Below are 17,567 nucleotides of genomic sequence, written 5' to 3'. Positions count from 1 at the left end.
GCTTTATTTTCTGTTCTTTCTCTAGCTCCTTTAGGTGTAGGGTTAGGTTGTGTATTTGAGACCTTTCTTGTTTCTTGAGAAAGGCTTGTATTGCTATATACTTTCCTCTCAGGACTGCTTTTGCTGTATCCCAAAGATTTTGAACAGTTGTGTTTTCATTTTCATTGGCTTCTATGAATTTTTTTAATTCTTCTTTAATTTCCTGGTTGACCCATTCATTCTTTAGTAGGATGCTCTTTAGCCTCCATGTGTTTGAGTTCTTTCCGACTTTCCTCTTGTGATTGAGTTCTAGTTTCAAAGCATCGTGTTCTGAAAACATTCAGGGCATAATCCCAATCTTTTGGTACCAGTTGAGACCTGATTTGTGACCTAGGATGTGATCAATCCTGGAGAATGTTCCATGGGCACTAGAGAAGAATGTGTATTCTGTTACTTTGGGATGGAATGTTCTGAATATGTCTGTGAATTCCATTTGGTCCAGTGTGCATTTAAAGTCTTTATTTCCTTATTGATCTTTTGCTTAGACGATCTGTCCATTTCAGTCAGGGGGGTGTTAAAGTCCCCCACTATTATTGTTGTCAATGTGTTTCTTCGCTTTTGTTATTCATTGCCTTATATAATTGGCTGCTCCCATGTTAGGGGCATAGATATTTCCAATTGTTAGATCTTCTTGTTGGATAGACCCTTTAAGTAGAATATTGTGTCCTTCCTCATCTATTATTACAGTCTTTGTTTTAAAATCTAATTTGTCTGATATAAGGATTGCCACCCCAGCTTTCTTTTCATGTCCATTAGCATGGTAAATTGTTTTCCACCCCCTCATTTTCAATCCTGGGGTGTCTTTGGGTCTAAAATGGGTCTCTTGCAGACAGCATATGTATGGGTCTTGTTTTTTAATCCAATCTGATAGCCTGTGTCTTTTGATTGGGGCATTTAGCCCATTTACAGTCAGGGTAACTATTGAAAGATAGGAATTTAGGGCCATGGTATTGCCTGTGAGGTGACTGTTCCTGTATGTTCTCTGTGTTCCTTTCTGATCTCTGCTGCTTTTAGGTTCTCTCTTTGCTTAGAGGACCCCTTTCAATATTTCTTGGAGGGCTGGTTTCGTGTTTGCAAATTCCTTTAGTTTTTGTTTGTCCTGGAAGCTTTTTATCTCTCCTTCAATTTTCAATGAGAGCCTAGCTGGATATAATATTCTTGGCTGCATATTTTTCTCGTTTAGTGCTCTGAAGATATCATGACAGTCCTTTCTGGCCTGCCAGGTCTCTGTGGATAGGTCTGTTGCCAATCTAATGTTTCTACCATTGTAGGTTACATAGCTCTTCTCCCGAGCTGCTTTCAGGATTTTCTCTTTGTCTGTGAGACTTGTAAGTTTTACTATTAGATGTCGGGGTGTTGACCTATTATTATTGATTTTGAGAGGGGTTCTCTGTGCCTCCTGGATTTTGATGCCTGTTTCCTTCCTCACATTAGGGAAGTTCTCTGCTATTATTTGCTCCAATATACCTTCTGCCCCTCTCTCTCTTTCTTCTTCTTCTGGAATCCCAATTATTCTAATGTTGTTTTGTCTCATCGTATGGCTTATCTCTCGAATTCTGCCCTCGTGATCCTGTAGTTGTTTCTCTCTTTTTCTCAGCCTCTTTATTTTCCATCATTTGGTCTTCTATATCGCTGATTCTCTCTTCTGCCTCATTTATCCTAGCAGTTAGTGCCCCCATTTTTGATTGCACCTCACTAATAGCCTTTTTGTTTTCAACTTGGTTAGATTTTAGTTCTTTTATTTCTCCAGAAAGCGTTTCTCTAATAACTTCCACGCTTTTTTCAAGCCCAGCTAGTATCTTTAAAATCATGATTCTGAACTCTAGGTCCAACATCGTACTAATGTCCATATTGAGTAGGTCCCTGGCTGACAGTACTACTTCTTGTTCTTTTTGCTGAGGTGATTTTTTTCGTTTTGTCATTTTGTCCAGAGGAGAATAGATGAATGAGAGAATAAAATGCTAACAGGTTAAGAACGTCCCCAGCAAATATACTGTATACAAATCAGAAAAGACCTGAAACCAGGGGAAAAGAAAGGGAAAGAAAGAAAAAAGAAAGAGAAAAGAAAGAAAAAAAAGAAAAAGAAAAAGATAAAAACCAAAACAGAACAATACAAAAAAAAAAGAATATGATCAAATATAATCAGGCTAGTGCATAGATCAGTGCCACACACTAGATTTTGGGCATATTTTGGTCTGTCAGAAAAAAGTGCCTCCTAAAATTTTAAAGGAAGAAAGACTTATATATTTACAAAATAAGGGTTGATAGGTGGAGGGATGGAAGATGACTGTAAAGATGAAAATTATAAAAGATTTTATAAAAGGAATTGATAAGATAAGAAGTTGTTTGAAAAAAGAAAGAAGATTTAAAAAAAAAGAAAAAAAAAAGGAGAGAATGTGATCAGGCAGGAGACTAGAACAAAGCCATACACTAATGATTTAGGGTATATTTTGATCTGTTAGAAGAAACTGTATTTCAAAATTTTAAAGAGAGAACAACTTATATATATATATGCCAAAAATAAGGGTAACTACTATGAAGGGATAAAATATGACTCTAAAAATGAAAAATAAGAAATGTTTTTTTAAAAAAGGGGTGTGATAAGATGGTTGAAAAAGGGAAAAAGAAAAATTAAAAAAACAGTAAAGAAAATTAACTTTGAAAAACTAATGAATCATGGTTAAAAAAAGCCATGAATTCTATGTGCAGTATTCCCCTAGCGCTGGAGTTCTCCCGTTCTCCTTGATCGGTAAACTTGGTCTTGGCTTGCTGGCTGTTCTTCTGGGGGAGGGGCCTATTGCCGTGGTTCCCACATGTCTTTGCCAGAGGCGGAAGTGCCCCGCCCTTGTCGGTCCAGGCTAAGCAAGGTGTTTGGGTTTGCTCTCAGGAGCTTTAGTTCCCTGCAAGCTCTGGTGCTGCTTTGGAGGTCCAAGGTGAAAATCATGGCCTCCCAATCTCCACTGGGAGGAGCTGAGAACTCGGGGCCCTGCTCCTCAGTGCGCCCCCAGAGAAAAGCAGTCACTCCCTTCTTCCTGGTCTCCGGCCGCACTCCGTGCTCACCCGGCCTGTGACCGAGCGTTTCTATCTCTGGCACTCGACCCCGTGTGGAGTCTCCAAACCCAGCAGATCCCTGCGGTGCGCTCCCGTGCCACTCCTCCCAGGGGAGGGAGGGGAGTCTTCCTAGATCTACCGCTTGTTGAGTCCCTGCTGGAGGAGCAGTGGTCCGACTGGGCCGCAGATCACAGTTTATGGCAACCCCGAGCTGAGAGCCCGCGCCTGGGGTCCGTTTTTGCAGCGGGCTTCCCCACTCCAATACCTGGGAGCTCTGCTGCACTCAGGCACCCCTGGTATTTCTGTGACCCCGAGGGTCCTGAAACCACACTGTGCCGCGAGGGTTCCACCCCCTGCTTAGCCACCTGAGCGAGGTCCCTCAGCGGAGCCGGCTTCTAAAAGTTCCGATTTTGTGCTCCGCGGCTCTATCACTTGCCAGAAGCGCCCGACGGAGGCCCCCCCCCCCCCCCCGCCGTCTATCCTCCCGAATATCGCCTCGGATTCACTTCTCCGCACGTCCTACCTTCCAGTAAGTGGTCGCTTCTCTGTTCAGAGAGTTGTTGCTACTCTTTTCTTTGGTCTCCTGTTGAGTTCGTAGATATTTAGAATGGTTTTGTAAATTTTATTTTTTTAAGAATATTTATTTTAGGTAGAGAGAAAGCACAAGTTGGGGTGGGAGTGGGGTGCAGAGGTAGAGAGAGAGGGAGAGGTAGAGAATCTCAAGCCGACTCCATGTTGAGTGTGGAGCCTGATGGTGGGCTTGATCTCACAACCTTGAGATCATGACCTGAGCCAAACCAAGAGTTGGACGCTTAACTGACTGAGCCATACAGGAACCCCTGGGTAAATGGAATACTTTAAAGTATTTCATTTTAATTCTTCCCTGGGCTTTTATCTTTAGCCTTACCTATTTGTAGTTTTTAGTACTGATTACATTCTTGCATACAGTGTATTTATAAATACATATAGTACTTCATATAAAATATAAGAACCTTGAAACAATATAATTACTTTTATTCCACTCTTTTGTAGTATTGTTGTCATATGTTTTACAACTATAAGTATTATAAACACTACAATATAATGTTACTTTTTACTTTGAACATCAATTTTTATTTAAAGAAATTTAAAAAATAAAACTTTATTTTTTTTTCTGTTTATCCATGTATTCATAATTTCTGGTATTCCTCATTCTTTCTTGCAGATCTGAGTTTCTATTTGGGTTGATTTCCCTTCAAAAGGAAGAGCGTTACATAGGATTTTTTTTTTCTTAACGATTTTTTATATACTTGAGAGAGAGAGAGAGAGTGGGGAGAGGGGCAGAGGAAGAGAATGTCAAGCACACCCACCAGTGAACATGGTGCCCAACACAGGGCTCAATCTCATAACCCTGAGTTGGATGCTTAACTGACTGAGCCACCCAGGTGCCCCTATATAGCATTTTCTTAGTACAGTTCTGCTGGTAATACATTCTCTCAGTTTTTGTATATCTGAAAATGTCTTTTTCTTTTATTTATTTTTGAAATACATTTTTCTAGAACTATATTCCAGGTTGATGTTTATATAATATTCATAATTGTACTTTTAAGATTATTTCCTTGTTTTCTGGCCTCCTTGTTACTGATAAAAACTAAGTTTAATGTTTATAGTTCTGTATGTAAGGTATCGTTATTCTCAATATTCTCTTGAGTTGTTTTTTTATATTTTTCAGAAATTTGTGAAGTATTTATCCCTTTCTGAGCTTTTTAGAATTTCTAAATTGATATTTTTTTTACCAAACTTGGGTGCTTCCAGCCATTCATTAATTTTTTTCAGTCTTATGTACACTTTTATCTTGTTCTGAGACTTCAATTATATTTACATTGGACTGCATGACATTATTTATACACGTCATGAGTCTATGCATTTTTTTCAGTCTTTTACTATATTCAGCTTGGATACTTTTTATGTATCTGGCTTCAAGTTAACCAATGCTTCCTTCTGTCGTCTTCAATTTGTTTATAATCCATTTAGTGATTTTTTTATTTCTAATACTGTATTGTTAAGTTTTATGATTTCTATTTGGTTCTTTCTTTAACGTTTCCAGTTCTCTCCTGTGATTGCCCATTCATTCCTTGATTTTAATTGTACCATCTCCCTTTAAAATTATTTAATGTATTTAAAGTATTTTTTGGTAAATCCAGCAGCGCATCATCTCAGGGTCTGTTTTTATGGACTTTTCTCTTGACTATGCATCCCAATTTCTGTTTTTCACCATCTAGTTATTTTAATGGACAGTGTGGGTGATATTATATAGAGACACTATATTCTCTTTCAGTCCCCTGCAGTGTTATTCGTCTTAGTAGACAGATCATCTTGAACTTGTAGTGTCTTGATTTTACTCTTATGGGGTATCTATTTCATTTTATAAGGAAAATCTTAGTTCTGAGTCATTGTACTTACTTGTGAGGCATGGCCCTTTTGAAGTTTCGAGGGAAAGCTCTGGAATTTCAAATACCAAGTTTCTCTAATTTCCTGTGACCCTGTTTTGTTTCCCCTGTAGTAGAAAGGAACTAAAGTATCTCCTAGACTTTTTCAAGCTTCTAACTGTTGCCTTCCACTAGCTTATAGTGTCTACCACACAGGTATAGCACAGGCATAAGCCAAAGCAGAGAGAAAAGTTTGCATGTATACTTTGTGGCTTGCCACTCTCTGGCATTCTTCTTTCTAGGATTTTTCTTTCTCATATTTTAGCCTCTCTGACTGTCCTGAACTTTTTTTTCTTTAACACTTCAGTTCAGAAAGACTGCATCTTTCTGCTTAAAATTCACATGTCTTGATGGAATATGGCCTTTGTTGAAGAGATGTATAATTACGGATCTGATCCAGGCTTTCACGGGTCAAATCCATTTTAGTTTTGCCTGACTTTGATAATTCTCTAGGGCCTTTAAGTTATTGTTACTGTGTTTTAAAAATATTTTGTTCAGAGTTTTAGTCATTAACTGTGAAAGGGTTAGTTGTGTGCCAAGTCAAGTCAAATATGGTGTTGAGAGTTGTGAGTTTCTAAGTCAATAGTTAGGTGTGGTGTCTTTTACAGTGATAAGGAATGCAGGAGGAAGACCTGGTTAAAGGCAGTGGTTTGGTTTAAACATGATGAATTTGAAGTGCCTTGAAGACACCAATTGAAGACATTAAACTAGGAAATAGGATGTGCAGTTTTGCAGCTAGAAGTAGGTGCATTAGCCATTCATCATCCTTATTCTTTGACCAACCAGCAAGTAGATGACTTTACACCCTCCCAAACTGACTCTTATTCTAACATATTTGATCAATTAATATTTATTAAGTGCTATGCATATTTTAGGCATTATACTGGTTGTTAAGGATATGGCTTTGGACAAGGCAAATAGTGCTCTCAAGGAATTCAGATTCCAGGGAGAGAAGTCCAAACTGACAGAGGAGTAGGAGACCTTAGTTTCTTCTGGTCCCAGGAATTCAGCTAGCTAGCTATCAAATCATTCTGAACACCTGTGAACTCAACTGGAGATCTAAAAAAAGAATAACTGCAACTCTACAAATAGAAAAATGACCACTTTCTTTAAGGTAGGAAGTGTGGAGAGGTGAATCTGAGATGATATATGGGTAGATAAATTGCAGGGGGGAAGGAACCTCTGTAAGCTGGCTACTGGGAAGTGATAGCAGCGGAGTGCAAAATCAGAACTTTTAGAAGTCTGCTCTGATGAGGAACCTCCTGGCCTGAAAGGTGCTCAGGTGGTTAAGTGGGGTAGAACTCTAGGTTGGGCAGTGTGGTCTCAGGATCCTCAGGGTCACAGGAAGACCGGGGTGCCTGAGAGCAGCCGAGTTCCCAGACATCAGAGTGGGGAAGCTGGTTGCAATCATCGAGCCCATGAGTGGGCTCTCACGTCAGAGTTGCCATAAACCACGAACTGCGGAATAGTCAGGTGACTGTTCTCTGAGCAGGGGCCCAACAAATGGAAGAACCAGCAAGACCCTCCTCTCCCATGGGAGGAGGGGTGCAAGTGGGAGCTACAGGAGTGTGCAGTTTGGTGACTTGAAATGGGGTTGTGTGCCTGAGATAGAAATGCTGTATCACATACTGGGCGAATATGGAGTACGGATGGAGACCAGGGAGACAGGAATGATTGACTGCTTTTCTTTGAGGGCACACTGAGGAGTGGGGCCCTGAGCTCTCGGCTCTGGAGCCAGAGATTGGGAGCCTGCCATTTTCATTCTCATCCTCTAAGGCTGCATGGAAAGCCTTCAGGGAACAAAAGCCACAAACAGCAAACTGGAGCAGATTATTTTGCCTGGCCCCCTCACAGGCGCAGTGTAATTCTACACTCCCTGCATATTTTTGGACCATAATGCTTCGAAACTGGAACTCAATCACAAGAGAAAATTTGGAAAGAACTCAAATACATGGGGCTAAAGAGCATCCTACTAAAGAATGAATGGGTCAACCAGGAAATTAAAGAATTTAAAAAAACATGGAAACAAATGAAAATGAAAACACAACTGTTCAAAATCTTTGGAATGCAGCAAAGGTGGTCCTAAGAGGGAGGTGTATAGCACGACAAGCCTTAATCAAGAGATAAGAAAGTTCTCAAATACACAATCTAACCCTACACCTAAAGGAGCTGGAGAAATAACAGCAAATAAAGCCTAAACCCAGCAGGAGAAGAGAAATAATAAAGATCAAAGCAGAAATCAATGAAATAGAAACCCAAAGAACAGTAGAACAGATCAATGAAACTAGGAGCTGGTTCTTTGAAAGCATTAATAAGATTGATAAACCTCTGGCCAGACTTATCAAAAAGAAAAGAGAAAGGACCCAAATAAAAGAAATCATGAATGAAAGAGAAGAGATCACAACCAACACGGAAAAAATACAATTATAAGAACATATTACGAGCAACAGTATGCCAGCAAATTAGACAACCTGGAAGAAATGGATGTATTCCTAGTGATGTATAAACTACCAAAACTGAAACAGGAAGGAATAGAAAACATGAACAGACCCATAACGAGCAAGGAATTTAAAGCAGTAATCAACAATCTCCCAACAAACAAGAGTCCAGGGCCAGAGGGCTTCCCAGGGGAATTCTACCAAACACTTAAAGAAAAATAATACCTATTCTTTTGAAACTGTTTCAAAAAATAGAAATGGAAGGAAAACTTCCAAACTCTTTGTAGGAGGCCAGCCTTACCTGGATCCAAAAATCAGACAAAGACCCCACCAAAAAGAATTGTAGACCAATATCCCTGATGGATGGGTGTTGGATGGATGTAAAAATTCTCATCAAAATACTAGCTAATGGGATCCAACAGTACAATAAAAGGATCATTCACCACAACCAAGTGGGGTTTATCCCTGGGCTGCAAGGGTGGTTTAACACCCACAAATCAAATCAATGTGATATACTACATTAATAAAAGAAAGGACAAGAACCATATGATCCTTTCAGTAGATACAGAAAAAACATTTGACATAGTACAGCATATTTTCTTGACTAAAATTCTTCACAGTTTAGGGATAGAAGGAAAATATCTCAATATCATAAAAGCCATTTATAAAAAGCCCACAGTCAATATTATTCTCAATGGGGAAAAACTGAGAGTTTTCCCCCTAAGTTCATGAACACATCAGAGATATCCACTATCACCACTGCTGTTCAACATAGTACTAGAAGTCCTAGCCTCAGCAATCAGACCACAAAAAGAAATCAAAGCCACCTGAATTGGCAAATAAATCATCAAACTCTGACTCTGCAGATGACATGATACTGTATGTGGAAAACCCAAAAGATTCCACCCCAAAATTGCTAGAACTCATACAGGAATTCAGCAATGTGGCATGATATAAAATCAATGCACAGAAATCAGTTGCATTTCTGTACACCAACAACAAGACAGAAGAAAGAGAAACTAAAGAGTCAATCCCATTTACAATTGCACCCCAAACTATAAGATACCTAGGAATAAATCTAACCAAAGAGACAAAGAATCTGTACTCAGAATGCTATAGAATACTCGTGAAAGAAATTGAAGAAGACACAAAGAAATGGAAAAACAGTCCATGCTCATGGATTGGAAGAACAAATATTGTTAAAATGTCTATGTTACTCAGAGCAATCTACACATTCAATGCAATCCCTATCAAAATACCATCAACTTTTTTTCACAGAGCTGGAACAAATAATCCTAAATTTTGTATGGAACCAGAAAAGATCCCAAATAGCCAGAGGAATGTTGAAAAGAAAACCAAAGCTGGTCGCATCACAATTTCGGACTTCCAGCTCTATTACAAAGCTGTCATCATCAAGACAGTGTTGTACTGGCGCGAAAACAGACACATAGATCAATGGAACAGAATAGAGAGCCTGGAAAAGGACCCTCAACTTTATGGTCAACTAATCTTCGACAAAGCAGGAAGGAATGTCCAATGGAAAAAAGATGGTCTCTTCAACAAATGGTGTTGGGAAAATTGGACAGCCACATGCAGAAGAATGAAACTGGACCATTTCCTTACACCACACCCAAAAATAGACTTAAAATGGATGAAAGACCTAAATGTGAGACAGGAATCCATCAAAATCCTTGAGGAGAACACAGGCATCAACCTCTTTGACCTCGGCCGCAGCAACTTCTTCCTAGACACGTCTCCAAAGGCAAAGGATACAAAGGCAAAAATGAACTATTGGGACTTCACCAAGATAAAAAGCTTTTGCACAGCAAAGGAAACAGTTGATGAAACAAAAAGACAACCGACAGAATGGGAGAAGATATTTGCAAATGACATATCAGATAAAGGGCTAGTATCCAAAATCTGTGAAGAACTTATCAAACTCAACACCTAAAGAACAAATAAAGCAGCCAAGAAATGGACAGAAGGCATGAACAGACATTTCTCCAAAGAAGACACATAAATGGCCGACACATCAAAAAATGCTCAACATCACTCAGCATCAGGGAAATACAAATCAAGATCACAATGAGATACCACCTCACACCAGTCAGAGTGGCTAAAATTAACAAGTCAAGAAAGGACAGATGTTGGCGAGGATGCGGAGAAAGGGGAACCCTCCTACACTGTTGGTGGGAATGCGAGCTGGTGCAGCCACTCTGGAAAATAGTATGGAGGTTCCTTAAAAAATTGAAAATAAAGCTATCCTATGACCCAGAAATTGCACTACTCGCTATTTACCCCAAAGATACAAATTTAGTAATCCAAAGGGGAACCTGCACCCCAATGTTTATAGCAGCAATGTCCACAATAGCCAAACTATGGGAAGAGCCCAGATGTCCATCCACAGATGGATAAAGAAAATGTGGAATATATATACAATGGAATACTACTCAGGCATCAAAAAAATTGAAATATTGCCATTTGCAATGACATGGATGGAACTAGAGGGTATTATGCTAAGTGAAATAAGTCAATCAGAGAAAGGCAATTATCATAGGATCTCACTGATATGTGGAATTTAAAAAACAAAACAGGATCATAGGGGAAGAGAGGAAAAAGAATGAAACAAGATGAAACCAGAGAGGGAGACAAACCATAAGAGACTTTTAATCATATGAACTAAATTGAGGGTGGCTGGAGGGGAGGGATATGGGGGAAATGGGGTAACTGGGTGATAGACTTTAAGGAGGTTACATGGTGTAATGAGCATTGGGTATTATATAAGACTGACAAATCTCTGACCTCTTCCTCTGATACCAATAATACATTATATGTTAATTAATTGAATTTAAACTTAAAAAATGGAAAAAAACATATAAATTTAAAAAGGAATTCATGTTCCAATTGGGGGAGACTAGCAAAAAATATCTAAACAAATTACTGAATAATACAATTAATTCTTCGAAGAGAGTGAAACTAGGGAATATATATTGGGTTGGAAGGATGTACAATTTTGTATAGAGTGGTCAAGGAAAACTTTTCTGAAGAGTTGACATTTCATCACTGACCTAGATAATGTGAGAAAAGAGTCATATGAAGATTTTTGAGCAAGAAATTTCCAGATAGAGAAAACATTTGGAGAAAGATCTTGAAGTAGAAAAGCACTAATATTATCTTGTGTGGCTGGATTTGAGTGGATGAGGGACCACTGATAGCTTTCTGGAAAAAATGTTCTAATAAGACTAGCTTGCCAGGTGATGGCTTTTGTTAGCCTTTTGATTCCTTGTGTACACTCCAGCCTGCTAAATCAAAAAAGTATTTCAGTAGAGTTAGGAGCATTAGGGATGTCATTTTTTTGAGCATTTCATTGAGACTATGAAATTCTATCAATAAAACATCTATGGATATATCTCATTCTGAGTTATCCACGAGTCCTCATTTGTTGGAAGAAAGAGGAGACAAGATTGGTGACTGAGCATGGTGTGCTGATTTATGGGGCACAGAGATAGGCGGAGGTTTGTGAGAATGTAGACACTTAACAGGAATAGTCAGGGTACATCAGCAGCCTAAGAACTGTGTGGAACAAGATGATGAAACAAATTATAATGGATTTTTTTTTTTTTTTTTTTTGGTCCTGGTATGTTACTTGACATAGTTTAAAGAAGGAATCCTATTGTCTGGAACTGTCAAATCCTCTCAACAATGCTTAGTGACAAGTGAACTTCCCTGTTACCTTCTAGACTCTCACTTAATTCATTTTCCGGGGCGGGGGGTGTGTGGTGTGGGGGGTTGTTGACAAATCACATGTTTGTAAACTAAGCAATACTCCAAATTCTTGTTATTTTTTCCCATTCACTCATATTTTCCCAAGTGTCAGAATTTTCTATGGGAAATAATTGGACCTATTCTGAATGCATAAATGTGCATGCAAATAAGAATTGGAGACACAAATATATAGAGCTATTAGTGTCTTAGGGGACCTGTTCTGATTATTTATGCTCAGGTTACTCCTTGGAAACAAGAATAAACTCTGAGGGAATTTGTGGATGGAAAACATCACAAAAACCTCTTCTAATAATTGTGGAACATATGTCCTCTCACAATTTCATTAAAATTCTTTTTTCCTACTCTGTCCTCAACATATCCACCTAAGTTTTTTTTTAAAGATTTTATTTATTTATTTGAGAGAGAGAGAATGAGAGATAGAGAGCACGAGAGGGAAGAGGGTCAGAGGGAGAAGCAGACTCCCTGCCGAGCAGGGAGCCCAATGTGGGACTCGATCCCGGGACTCCAGGATCATGACCTGAGCCGAAGGCAGTCACTTAACCAACTGAGCCACCCAGGCACCCCCCACGTAAGTTAATTTAGGTAAAGTCTGCACAAGTAAATTGAAGTAGAGAGGTGAGGTAAATCATACACATATTTTAGAAATAGAAAAAGTACTATTTAGGAAAGAAAAAAAAAAAACCCACCCATTTTGGCCTGGGTATCTAGAAGGCCTTTTTTTTTTTTTTTTTTTAATACCATTTGTACTTCCAGGAAGCCACTTACTTATTCTACTTTGTCAAACTAATTTTTTTTTAACGTGTTAACTGTTTTTGGGATTTAGTACACTAGTCAGATTTCCCAGGCCCAGTGGATTTTCATTGATCCCAGAAAATTCACCATAGCAAGGTTTTGAAAGATCATCTATCCTACAGTCCTGTTTAGATCCAAATACTGAAACCTTTGATCAAGGCCACTCCATATGACAGTGGCAGAGAAGAGGCCAGGCATTTCCAGCCAGTGCTTTGTCCCTCATCCCAGAATAACTCCATCTAAATGTTTTTATGGTCTCATTTGGATTTGGTTATTCGGATACATTCTTGTGCTGCACGCTAAGCCTGAGTACAGCAAGCACACAGGTTCCTAATCTCAAATAGGTTAAAAGTCCCCTTCAGGGATTTTTCTCTATATACCCACATGTGAATCTATGGACAGTTTGCTCTATGTGTAAGTCACCATTATGTGTAAATGCTTCAGCTTAGTTTTTTCCAGAAAGATAGCAAGAATCCGACAGTAAACATCTTTTAAGATTATGCTGTGTGGTCCAACAAGTTTCTGTTCCTTCCTATATTTATTTACAACTGACAGGTCATAGATTAATATTTGCTTTTGGGAATTTTAAGAAATGCCTTTTTAGAAGACTTTCAGTTTGGTGGGTTGTAGTCAGGTGGTTAGGGTATACAGGGGATCAAAAACAGGCAGAGCTTTTACCACATGGCAATTGATATCTATGAAATATTATATAATTTGGTGACATCCGAGTGTTGTCTGTAAATGCCATAAAATTTCAGTTTTAGGCAAATAACTAAAAGGCTTAATTCTGCTCTCCCGGAAGTATTCCTTTCCTCTATCTGTAGTCTTTCTGGAGAAATAGACTGGTCAACTAATGTACTGTTTATGCCTTTCGTTTCATTCCTTCAACATTCAGCAAATATTTATTTAGTACTGCTGAGTATTTGACAGTATTATAGAAGCCAAGGACCCAACAGTAGATAACACAAATTCCCTGTCCTCAGGAAGCTGGCATTCTGGTCAGGGAGCAGCAAAGTAAAACAAGAAAAATATGATAAAGGATTCAAAGGCAAAATAATTAGACAAATACATAACTTTTTTAGTATGGATCTTGGCATGGATTGTTTAGAGCTTGGCAAATTATCCATTTGCTAGAAATTGGAATCCAGTAGCTGTAATGCATCCCCCAGATACCAAAAATCTCATCAAACCATCACCAGAATCCAGAAACTTAAAGGGCTATGGAAAGAGAGAGCATTTCAATTGGGGTATTGCCAGAATACTTCTCTTTACATTTATTTCAAGCCAAATAATTTTCCTTCCAGTTTTGTTTACATTTGGTACTTGTATCAAGCTCTTATTTTCTTTTGATAACCCATTAACTTAAAAGTAGCTCTTATGAAGCAATAGTGACTTATCCCTTATTAAGTATCTGTTTCAAAGTCATTTAATCTTCCAAGCAGAATTTGTTGTGTGAAGTTTTCTGCAGGCAAGAATAATTTATTTGCAAATGTAGGAATACCATACAATCAGCCAAACAAGATTGAGTTTTTTTTCTCCAAATAATATTCTACTGAAAGTTTCAATGTTTCTAGTCAAATGTTTCATTAGAATTTGAATAGGTATGTGCAGCTACTCAAAATGTTCTCTGATAGTGAAATATTGTTTGGGTAACAGAATCCTGTAAACATAAAACCTCCTTTGAGAATACTAACACATTCAAATGTTCTACTCAAGACAAATATTATTTGGAAGGCAACACTCCTTAAATGAAAGAATATGATTCAGATTATGATTATAGTACTTTGTACTAAAGACTAATTAATTTGAAAATGTAGGGGTATAAAAAAGATACATTCTTGTTTAATTAAGAATATTAAATTATTAAAAATTATTAAAAATTCTCTTTACTCTGCTTTAGCAGTGTTACTCAAAAAAAAGTTGTACAAAATATTAAAAGTTGAAGGAAAAATTTTAAATGACCTATAAGGTCATAAGCTCTGTCATAACACTCACACAACTAGCATAAATGAAACTTAAAAGTTTACCTATGAATGTGTCATAACACTTAGGTAGTTTACCTGTTTTGCATGACTAGTCCCTCAGTAGCTGTTATGTGATTGATTTTATTTGCTATCAAATATAGAGAAGCTGTCACAATAAGCTTGTAACAAGTCAAAAACTGGAGGCAACTGTTGCCCTAATTTGGATGCTAATACAGTTGACCCTGGAACACATGGGGGTTAGGAACAGGGGTTAAGCGCACTGATAACCCACACAGTCAAAAATCCACATGTAACTTTTGACTTCCCCCAAACTAGTAATAGCCTACAGTTAACCATAAGCCTTACTGATAACATGCATTTGTTGAGAAACAAATCCACATGTAAGTGGACCCATGCATTTAAAACCCATGTTATTCAAGGGTCAAATGTACATTTATTTTGGGGACCTTGAGTTATTCAGTCTCTAGAACTTTGATCCATCTCAGGATTATTAACAATGATAACCAGTTATCAGTGTCAACCAGGTAATATATACCATGTTCTTTCTTACAGTGGTAATATGTTTGTGCTGAACTAATCACATCCCTTTCTCTGGTTCTTCTTGAGTTCATTATGTGTGGCTACAATCAATAATGCAGGAATTATTTATTTGAAGAACTAACTGATCTCTTTGGTGGAGGAAAAATAAATAGATCCACATCTATGAATGTTACAAATGAAGATCTAAAGATTTAAATTAAGAGGGGGAGAGTTTGAAGAAGGGTGACACTTGGTATGATATTGAAACATAAACAAATTTATCATGATCTATTTCAGGTGGATGCTGACTTCCTGCCATCAAGCACTGTCCATGTCTTAAAGAGTCTGGTCCTTTCACGATAGTCAAGAAGAGCACATAAAATGAGAATATCTTTCAAAGTATTTTGCCCAGGATTTATCACTGATACATCATGAGGACAAGCATGATTATGTCTATTTTCATGGTTTTCTTGGTGTCACAAAAATATTTAGTAAGCCTACATTCACCATATGACTCCCATTTTTTCCCCTTAGTCCTAGATCCTTGACCTACAGCAGCTAGGATATCCTTTGGCAGAATATGTTCTATTAATCATTTATCCAACCACTTCAAAATATTCTTTCTTTCTTTCTTTTGTTATATGTGTATTTTTACTAGAATATTATGTGAACCTTTATTTTTTAAAATTTATTTTTATTATGTTAGTCACCATAAGGACATCATTAGTTTTTGATGTAGGGTTTCATGATTCATTGTTTGCATATAACACTCAGTACTCCAAGCAATATGGGCCCTCCTTAATACCCATCACCGGGCTAACCCATCCCCCCACCACCCTCCCCTCTAAAACCCTCAGTTTGTTTCTTGGAGTCCATAGTCTCTCATGGTTCATCTCCCCCTCTGATTTATTCCCCTTCATTCTTCCCCTCCTGCTATCTTCTCCTTTTGTTTTTTTCTTAACATATATAGCATTATTTGTTTCAGAGGTACAGATCTGTGATTCAACAGTCTTGCACAATTCACAGTGCTCACCATAGCACATACCCTCCCCAATGTCCATCACCCAGCCACCCCATCCCTCCCACCACCCCACCACTCCAGCACCCCTCAGTTTGTTTCCTGAGATTAAGAATTCCTCATATCAGTGAGGTCATATGATACATGTCTTTCTCTGATTGACTTATTTCACTCAGCATAATACCCTCCAGTTCCATCCACGTCCTTGCAAATGGCAAGATCTCATTCCATTTGATGGCTGCATAATATTCCATTGGGTATATATACCTCTTCTTCTTTATCCATTCATCTGTTGATGGACATCTTGGCTCTTTCCACAGTTTGGGTATAAACAAAGTTGCTGCTATAAACATTGGGGTGCACGTACCCCTTCAGATCCCTACATTTGTATCTTTGGGGTAAATACCCCTAGTGCAATGGCTGGATCATATGGTAGCTCTATTTTAAACTGTTTGAGGAACCTCCATACTGTTTTCCAGAGTGGTTGCACCAGCTTGCATTCCCACCAACAGTGTAGCAGGGTTCCCCTTTCTCTGCATCCCCTCCAACATCTGTCGTTTCCTGACTTGTTATTTTTATCCATTCTGACTGGTGTGAGGTGGTATCTCATTGAGGTTTTCATTTGGATTTCCCTGATGCCAAGCAAAGTTGAGCACTTTTTCATGGGTCTGTTGGCCATTTTGATGTCTTCTTTGGAAAAATGTCTGTTCATGTCTTCTCCCTATTTCTTGATGGGATCATTTGTTCTTTGGGTGTTGAGTTTGATAAGTTCTTTATAGATTTTGGATACTAGCCCTTTATCTGATATGTCATTTGCAAATATTTTCTCCCATTCTCTCAGTTGTCTTTTGGTTTTGTGGACTGTTTCTTTTGTTGTGCAAAAGCTTTTTATCTTGATGAAATCCCAATAGTTCATTTTTGCCCTTGCTTCCCTTGCCTTTGGTGATGTTTCTAGGAAGAAGTTGCTGTGGCTGAGGTCAAAGAGGTTGCTACCTGTGTTCTCCTTTAGGATGTTGCTGGACTCCTGTCTCACATTTAGGTCTTTCAACCATTTGGAGTCTATTTTTGTGTGTGGTGTAAGGAAATGGTCCAGTTTCAATCTTCTGCATGTGGCTGTCCAATTCTCCCAACACCATTTGTTGAAGAGACTTTTTTCCATTGGACATTCTTTCCTGCTTTGTCAAAGATGAGTTGACCATAGAGTTGAGGGTCCATTTCTGGGCTCTCTATTCTGTTCCATTGATCGGTGTGTCTGTTTTTGTGCCAGTACCATACTGTCTTGATGATGACAGCTTTGTAACAGAGCTTGAAGTCCGGAATTGTGATGCAGCCAGCTTTGCTTTTCTTTTTCAACATTCCTCCTGCTATTCAGTGTCTTTTCTGGTTCCATACAAATTTTAGGATTATTTGTTCCATTTCTTTGTAGAAAGTGGATGGTATTTTGATGGGGATTGCATTGAATGTGTAGATT

The sequence above is a fragment of the Eumetopias jubatus genome, unplaced genomic scaffold, assembly GCF_037043125.1.
Source record: "Eumetopias jubatus isolate StellerSeaLion01/CBP00866 unplaced genomic scaffold, mEumJub1_p1.0 scaffold_5, whole genome shotgun sequence".
Taxonomy (NCBI): domain Eukaryota; kingdom Metazoa; phylum Chordata; class Mammalia; order Carnivora; family Otariidae; genus Eumetopias; species Eumetopias jubatus.
Note: the sequence above shows the minus strand (reverse complement) of the source record.